This window comes from Pristiophorus japonicus, chromosome 3 (assembly GCF_044704955.1).
Source record: "Pristiophorus japonicus isolate sPriJap1 chromosome 3, sPriJap1.hap1, whole genome shotgun sequence".
Taxonomy (NCBI): Eukaryota; Metazoa; Chordata; class Chondrichthyes; family Pristiophoridae; genus Pristiophorus; species Pristiophorus japonicus.
Genome location: NC_091979.1, coordinates 64,202,887 through 64,211,766, shown reverse-complemented (window position 1 = coordinate 64,211,766; position 8,880 = coordinate 64,202,887).

Sequence of the window (8,880 nt, the reverse complement as noted above, 5' to 3'; positions counted from 1 at the left end):
TGCCTTTGTAAAAGCGAGAAAATTGTTATGCTCAAACAAATTGCTTGTGTTGTATGATCGTTGTAAGCGTTTGGTACTAGCATGTGATGCGTTGTCATATGGCGTCGGGTGTGTCTTGCAACAAGCCAATGATTTTGGGAAACTGCAACCGGTTGCTTAAGCGGCGCAAAGACAAAATGTCCATACAGGCGGACTGTCTTTTGTGGGGTAATCGCATGGTTTTGCCGAAGAAAGGCAGGGAAACGTTCATACGCGACCTACACGTACCCACCCAGGCATCGTAATGATGAAAGCGATAGCCAGATCCCATGCGTGGTGGCCTGGCATTGATGTTGTCTTAGAGTCCTGCGTTCACAGATGTAATACATGCTCGCAGTTAAGCAATGTACCCAGGGAGGCACCGCTATGTATATGGTCTTGGCCCTCCAAATTGTGGTCTCGGGTACACGTCAACTATGCAGGTCCGTTCTTGGGTAAAATGTTCCTTGTGGTTGTAGACGTGTACTCCAAGTGGATTGATGCGAGATAATGTCGGCTAGCACATCCGCTGCTATCACTGAAAGCCTGCGGGCCACGTTTGCCACACATGGCTTACCCGATGTCCTGGTGAGCGTCAACGAGCCATGTTTTACCAGTGTTGAGTTCAAAGAATTTATGATCTGTAATGGGATCAAACATGTCACATCTGCCCCATTTAAACCATTGTCCAATGGTCAGACAGAGAGAGCAGTGCAAACAATCAAGCAAGACTTGAAAAGGGTAACTGAAGGCTCACTGCAGACTCGCCTATCCCGAGTCCTGCTTAGCTGCCACACGAGACCAAACTCACGCACTGGGATCCCACCTGCTGAACTGCTCATGAAAAGAGCACTTAAGACAAGGCTCTCATTAGTTCACCCTGATCTATGTGAACAAGTAGAGAGCAGGCGGCTTCAACAAAATGCATACCATGATAGGGCAAATGTGTCACGCGAGATTGAAGCCAATGATCCTGTATTTGTTTTAAATTATGGGCAAGGTCCCAAGTGGCTTCCTGGCACTGACGTGGCCAAAGAGGACAGCAGGGTGTTTCGGGTCAAACTTTGAAATGGACTAATTCGCCAGAAACAATTGGACCAAATCAAACTCAGATTTTCGGACTATCCTGAGCAACCCACCTTCGACCCTACCTTTTTTGATCCCCCAACACACATACCAGTGGCAACCGACACCATGGTTGACCACGAAGCAGAACCTATCATCCACAGCAGGCCTGCAGGGCCCAACACACCTGGCAGCCAGCTGTACAGCAGCCCAGCGAGGGCCCAAAAAATTACTCAACAACACCAGCCTTCACACCGAGACGATCAAACAGGGCAAGAAGGGCCCCAGATCGACTCACATTGTAAATAGTTAGACTATTGACTTTAGGGGGGAATGTTGTTATGTATCTGGACTTGTATATACTCTGTACAGCCACCAGAGGGCTCATTCCCGGGAGTCCCAAGGGATCGAATAATCCCTTGGGAGCACAGATATTTGAGTGCTTCACAGGTTGGAGAGGGACTCTGGAGACCTGCAATAAAAGACTAAGGTCACACATTACTTTGAGCTCACAGTGTTCAGTCTGATTCTTTCTCCATACACTACATACCCATTCTGGAATGAAAAAAAAACACATGACAAAAGCAGCCGTTGCAGCCTCAGAAACGTCAGAAAGCAGGAAGACCTGCAAAAAAGGTAAGTTAAAGAGCTCAATTTTCCCAAAAGCATTGTTTTGGAGTACTTGAAGAGTTAAGCCCGTTTTTTAGGGACCAAGTCCGGCAAAAAAAAGTTCAAAGTTTCCCCATTTGATTTCTTCATTTTGGCACAGCCTAACCTGTCCTTTAATTTTGGGGGTGGAGCCTTGATCTGCGCCAAAAAGATCGAGTTGCAACGGTAACCAGGGATACAATGCGAGCTGAGGCTGCAAAGTGAAACATACAGGCAGCTCGCAACACATTAAAACATATAAGAACAGTATGGTACAGAACCTACAAGGGAGCAAGCTCTCTTAGATCTGGTCCTGCGTTACAAGACAGGAAAAATAAACGATCTCCTAGTAAAAGATCCTCTCGGAATGAGTGATCACAGTATGGTTGAATTTGTAATACAGATTGAGGGTGAGGAAGTTGTGTCAGAAACGATCATACTATGCTTAAACAAAGAGGACTACAGTGGGATGAGGGCAGAGTTAGCTAAAGTAGACTGGAAACACAGACTGAACGGTGGCACAAGTGAGGAACAGTGGAGGACTTTTATGGAGCTCTTTCATAGTGCTCAATAAAAATATATTCTGGTGAAAAAGAAGGGTGGAAAGAGAAGGGATAACCAGCCGTGGATAACCAAGGAAATAAAGGAGAGTATCAAATTAAAAACCAATGCTTTTAAGGTGGCCAAGGTTAGTGGGAAACTAGAAGATTGGGAACATTTTAAACAACAGCAAAGAATGACGAAGAAAGCATTAAAGAAAGGAAAGATAGATTATAAAATTAAACTTGCGCAAAACATAAAAACAGATAGTAAAAGCTTTTACCGATATATAAAACGGAAAAGAGTGACTAAAGTCAATATTGGTCCCTTAGAAGATGAGAAGGGTGATTTATTAATGAGAAGTGTGGCGAGTTGGTCTTACTGCAGGTGAAGGGTCCACAGCCAGCTCGGGAATGGAAGACCAGCAGGAAGAGCAGTGCAAGGAAGGTAGTGCAGGGGTCCCCTGCGGTCATCCCCCTGCAAACCAGATACACTGCTTTGAGTACTGTTGAGAGGGATGACTCATCAGGGGAGGGCAGCAGCAGCCAAGTTCATGGCACCGTGGCTGGCTCTGTTGCACAGAAGCGCAGGAAAAAGAGTGGGAGAGCGATAGTGATAGGGGATTCAATTGTAAGGGGAATAGATAGGCGTTTCTGCGGCCGCAATCGAGACTCCAGGATGGTATGTTGCCTCCCTGGTGCAAGGTTCAAGGATGTCAAGGAGCGGGTGCAGGACATTCTAAAAAGGGAGAGAGAACAACCAGTTGTCGTGGTGCACATTGGTACCAACGACATAGGTAAAAAAAAGAGGGATGAGGTCCTACGAGACGAATTGAAGGAGCTAGCAGCTAAATTAAAAAGTAGGACCTCAAAAGTAGTAATCACGGGATTGCTACCAGTGCCACGTGCTAGTCAGAGTGGGAATCGCAGGATAGCGCAGATGAATACGTGGCTTGAGCAGTGGTGCAGCAGGGAGGGATTCAAATTCCTGGGGCATTGGAACAGGTTCTGGGGGAGGTGGGACCAGTACAAACCGGATGGTCTACACCTGGGCAGGACCGGAACCAATGTCCTAGGGGGAGTGTTTGCTCGTGCTGTTGGGGAGGAGTTAAACTAACATGGTAGGGGGATGGGAACCAATACAGGGAGACAGAGGGAAACAAAAAGGAGACAAAAGCAAAAGACAGAAAGGAGATGAGTAAAAGTGGAGGGCAGAGAAACCCAAGGCAAAAAACAAAAAGGGCCACTGAATATAAAGGGGCTGCAGGAGGGGTCAAAACTAAAAATCATGGTTTAAAAACTAGGATTAAAACACTCTACCTAAATGCACGCAGCATTTGAAATAAAGTAAATGAGTTGACGGCACAAATCATTACAAATGGGTATGATTTGGTGGCCATTACAGAAACATGGTTGCAGGGTGGCCAAGACTGGCAATTAAACATAGAAGGGTATCTGACGATTCAGAAAGATACACAAGAAGGGAAAGGAGGTGGGGTAGCTCTGTTAATAAAGGATGATATCAGGGCAGTTGTGAGAGACGATATTGGCTCTAATGAACAAAATGTTGAATCATTGTGGGTGGAGATTAGAGATAGTAAGGGGAAAAAGTCACTGTTGGGCGTAGTTTATAGGCCCCCAAATAATAACTTCACGGTGGGGCGGGCAATAATCAAGGGAATAATGGAGGCATGTGAAAAAGGAACGGCAGTAGTCATGGGGGATTTTAACCGACATATCGATTGGTCAACTCAAATCGCACGGGGTAGCCTGGAGGAGGAATTCATAGAATGCAGACGGGATTGTTTCTGAGAACAGTATGTAACAGAACCTACAAGAGAGCAAGCGAACTTAGATCTGGTCCTGTGTAACGAGATAGGAAAAATAAAAGATCTCCTGGTAAAAGATCCTCTCGGAATGAGTGATCACAGTATGGTTGAATTTGTAATACAGATTGAGGGTGAGGAAGTTGTGTCAGAAACGAGCGTACTATGCTTAAACAAAGGGGACTACAGTGGGATGAGGGCAGAGTTGGCTAAAGTAGACTGGGAACACAGACTAAACGGTGGCACAATTGAGGAACAGTGGAGGACTTTTTAGGAGCTCTTTCATAGGGCTCAACAAAAATATAGTCCAGTGAAAAAGAAGAGCGGTAAGAGAAGGGATAACCAGCCGTGGATAACCAAGGAAATAAAGGAGAGCATCAAATCAAAGACCAATGCGTATAAGGTGGCCAAGGTTAGTGGGAAACTAGAGGATTGGGAACATTTTAAGTAACAGCAAAGACTGACTAAAAAAGCAATAAAGAAAGGAAAGATAGATTACGAAGGTAAACTTGCGCCAAACATAAAAACGGACAGTAAAAGCTTTTACACATATATAAAACGGAAAAGAGTGACTAAAGTAAATGTTGGTCCCTTAGAAGATGAGAAGTGGGATTTAATAATGGGAAATGTGGAAATGGCTGAGATCTTAAACAATTATTTTGCTTCGGTCTTCACAGTGGAAGACACAAAAACCATGCCAAAAATTGCTGGTCACAGGAATGTGGGAAGGGAGGACCTTGAGACAATTACTATCACTAGCGGGGTAGTGCTGGACAGGCTAATGGGACTCAAGGTAGACATGTCCCCTGGTCTTGATGAAATGCATCACAGGGTATTAAAAGAGATGGCGGAAGTTATAGCAGATGCATTCATTATAATCTACCAAAATTCTCTGGACTCTGGGGAGGTACTAGCGGATTGGAAGGCAGCTAATGTAACACCTCTCTTTAAAAAAGGGGGCAGACAAAAGGCAGGTAACTATAGGCTGGTTAGTTTAACATCTGTAGTGGGGAAAATGCTTGAAACTATCATTAAGGAAGAAATAACGGGACATCTAAATAGGAATAGTGCAATCAAGCAGATGCAGCATGGATTCATGAAGGGGAAATCATGTTTAACTAATTTACTGGAATTCTTTGAGGATATAACGAGCATGGTGGATAGAGGTGTACCGATGGATGTGGTGTATTTAGATTTCCAAAAGGCATTCGATAAGGTGCCACACAAAAGGTTACTACAGAAGATCGAGGTATGCGGAGTCAGAGGAAATGTATTAGCATGGATAGAGAATTGGCTGGCAAACAGAAAGCAGAGAGTCGGGATAAATGGGTCCTTTTCGGGTTGGAAATCGATGGTTAGTGGTGTGCCACAGGGATCGGTGCTGGGACCACAACTGTTTACAATACACACAGATGACCTGGAAGAGGGGACAGAGTGTAGTGTAACAAAATTTGCAGATGACATGAAGAATAGTGAGAAAGCAGGTTGTGTAGAGGACACAGAGAGGCTGCAAAGAGATTTGGATAGGTTAAGCGAATGGGCTAAGGTTTGGCAAATTGAATACAATGTTGGAAAGTGTGAGGTCATCCACCTTGGGAAAAAAAACAGTAAAAGCGAATATTATTTGAATGGGGAGAAATTACAACATGCTGCGGTGCAGAGGGACCTGGGGGTTCTTGTGCATGAATCCCAAAATGTTAGTTTGCAGGTGCAGCAGGTAATCAGGAAGGCGAATGGAATGTTGACCTTCATTGCGAGAGAGATGAAGTACAAAAGCAGGGAGGTCCTGCTGCAACTGTATAGGGTATTGGTAAGGCCGCACCTGGAGTACTGCGTGCAGTTTTGGTCACCTTACTTAAGGAAGGATATACTAGCTTTGGAGAGGGTGCAGAGACGATTCACTAGGCTGATTCCGGAGATGAGTGGGTTACCTTATGATGATAGATTGAGTAGACTGGGTCTTTACTCATTGGAGTTCAGAAGGATGAGGGGTGATCTTCTAGAAACATTTAAAATAATGAAAGGGATAGACAAGATAGAGGCAGAGAGATTGTTTCCACTGGTCGGGGAGACTAGAACTAGGGGGCACAGCCTCAAAATACGGGGGAGCCAATTTAAAACTGAGTTGAGAAGGAATTTCTTCTCCCAGCCGGTTGTGAATCTGTGGAATTCTCTGCCCAAGGAAGCAGTTGAGGCTAGCTCATTGAATGTATTCAAGTCACAGATAGATAGATTTTTAATCAATAAGGGAATTAATGGTTATGGGGAGAGGGCGGGTAAGTGGATCTGAGTCCATGGCCAGATCAGCCATGATCTTATTGAATGGCGGAGCAGGCTCGAGGGGCTAGATGGCCTACTCCTGTTCCTAATTCTTATGTTCTTATGTTCTAAGTGTGGAAATGGCTGAGACTTTAAACAATTATGTTGCTTCGGTCTTCACAGTGGAAGACACAAAAACCATGCCAAAAATTGCTGGTCACAGGAATGTGGGAAGGGAGTAACTTGAGACAATCACGATCACTAGGGAGGTCGTGCTGGACAGGCTAATGGGACTCAAGGTAGACATGTCCCCTGGTCCTGATGAAATGCATCCCAGGGTATTAAAAGAGATGGCGGAAGTTATAGCAAATGCATTCGTTATAATCTACCAAAATTCTCTGGACTCTGGGGAGGTACCATCGGATTGGAAAGCAGCTAATGTAACGCCTCTGTTTAAAAAAGGGGGCAGACAAAAGGCAGGTAACTAAAGGCTGGTTAGTTTAACATCTGTCATGGAGAAAATGCTTGAAGCTATCATGAAGGAAGAAATTGCGGTACATCTAGATAGGAATAGTGCAATCAAGCAGACGCAACATGGATTCATGAAGGGGAAATCATGTTTAACTAAATTACTGGAATTCTTTGAGGATATAACGAGCATGGTGGATAGAGTGTACCGATGGATGTGGTGTATTTAGATTTGCAAAAGGCATTCGATAAGGTGCCACACAAAAAGTTACTGCAGAAGATAGAGGTACGTGGAGTCAGAGGAAATGTATTAGCATGGATCGAGAATTGGCTGGTTAACAGAAAGCAGAGAGTCGGGATAAATGGGTCCTTTTCGGGTTGAAAATCGGAGGTGAATGGTGTGCCACAGGGATCGGTGCTGGGACCACAACTGTTTACAATATACATAGATGACCTGGAAGAGGGGACAGAGTGTAGTCTAACAAAATTTGTAGATGACACAAAGATTAGTGGGAAAGCGGGTTGTGTAGAGGACACAGAGAGGCTGTAAATAGATTTAGATCGGTTAAGCGAATGGGCTAAGGTTTGGCAGATGGAATATAATGTCGAAAAATGTGAGGTCATCCACCTTGGAAAACAAAACAGTAAAAGGGAATATTATTTGAATGGGGAGAAATTACAACATACTGCGATGCAGAGGGACCTGGGGGTCCTTGTGCATGAATCCCAAGAAATTAGTTTGCAAGTACTGCAGGTAATCAGGAAGGTGAATGGAATGTTGGCCTTCATTGCGAGAGGGATGGAGTACAAAAGCAGGGAGGTCCTGCTGCAACAGTACAGGGTATTGGTGAGGCCGCACCTGGAGTACTGCGTGCAGTTTTGGTCACCTTACTTAAGGAAGGATATATTAGCTTTGGAGTGGTTACAGAGATGATTCATTTGACTGATTCCGGAGATGAGGGGGTTACCTTATGATGATAGATTGAGTAGACTGGGTCTGTACTCATTGGAGTTCAGAAGGATGAGGGGTGATCTTATAGAAACATTTAAAATAATGAAAGGGATAGACAAGATAGAGGCAGAGAGATTGTTTCCACTGGTCGGGGAGACTAGAACTAGGGGGCACAGCCTCAAAATACGGGAGAGCCAATTTAAAACTGAGTTGAGAAGGAATTTCTTCTCCCAGAGGGTTGTGAATCTGTGGAATTCTCTGCTCAAGGAAGCAGTTGAGGCTAGCTCATTGAATGTATTCAAATCACAGATAGATAGATTTTTAACCAATAAGGGAATTAAGGGTTATGGGGAGTGGGCGGGTAAGTGGAGCTGAGTCCACGGCCAATCAGCCATGATCTTGTTGAATGGCGGAGCAGGCTCGAGAGGCTAGATGGTCTACTCCTGTTCCTAATTCTTATGTTCTTATGTTCTTATATTGCAGCAACTTACCTCCAATTATTAAAGTCCCCACCCCTCCCAATGCCGGTGCCGATCCCCACCCCTATCCCAGGCCGAATGGCCCCTCGGTCCGCTCCCCTGCCCTTAGCCCTAGCCGAGTGACTTGCCGATCCGGTCTCCCCCTCCCCCAACCAAGTGACCTGCCGATCTACTCCGCCATCCCTATCCCTGGCCGAAGGGCTTGCCGGTCCCGTTCCCCTGCTCTTAGCCCTGGCCGAATGGCCTCCTATTCCGCTCCCCCATCCCTAACCCTGGCCGAATTACCTCCCGGTCTGCTCCTCCACCTCTATCCCTGGCCGACTGACCTCCTCCCTCCCGGTCTCCGCACCTAACTGTGGTGTATGTAGCACACAAATCACTGACTCCACACGGTCTGGTGTAAGTCTAACTGCTGTGACCTTCGTCCTTTATTGTTCAGCTCCAGAGTGCCTCCCAGATGTGGTGGTCACCCTTATATAGTCCTTCTTACAGGTACTACCAGGGTTTACCACCGCACCGCCCTCTGTGGTGTGGCATAGTACTTACATTACATTTAAGGTACTGGGACGATACACACATCATTACATAACATCACCTTCCCCCCCCCACCCCCACCTGGACGCAGG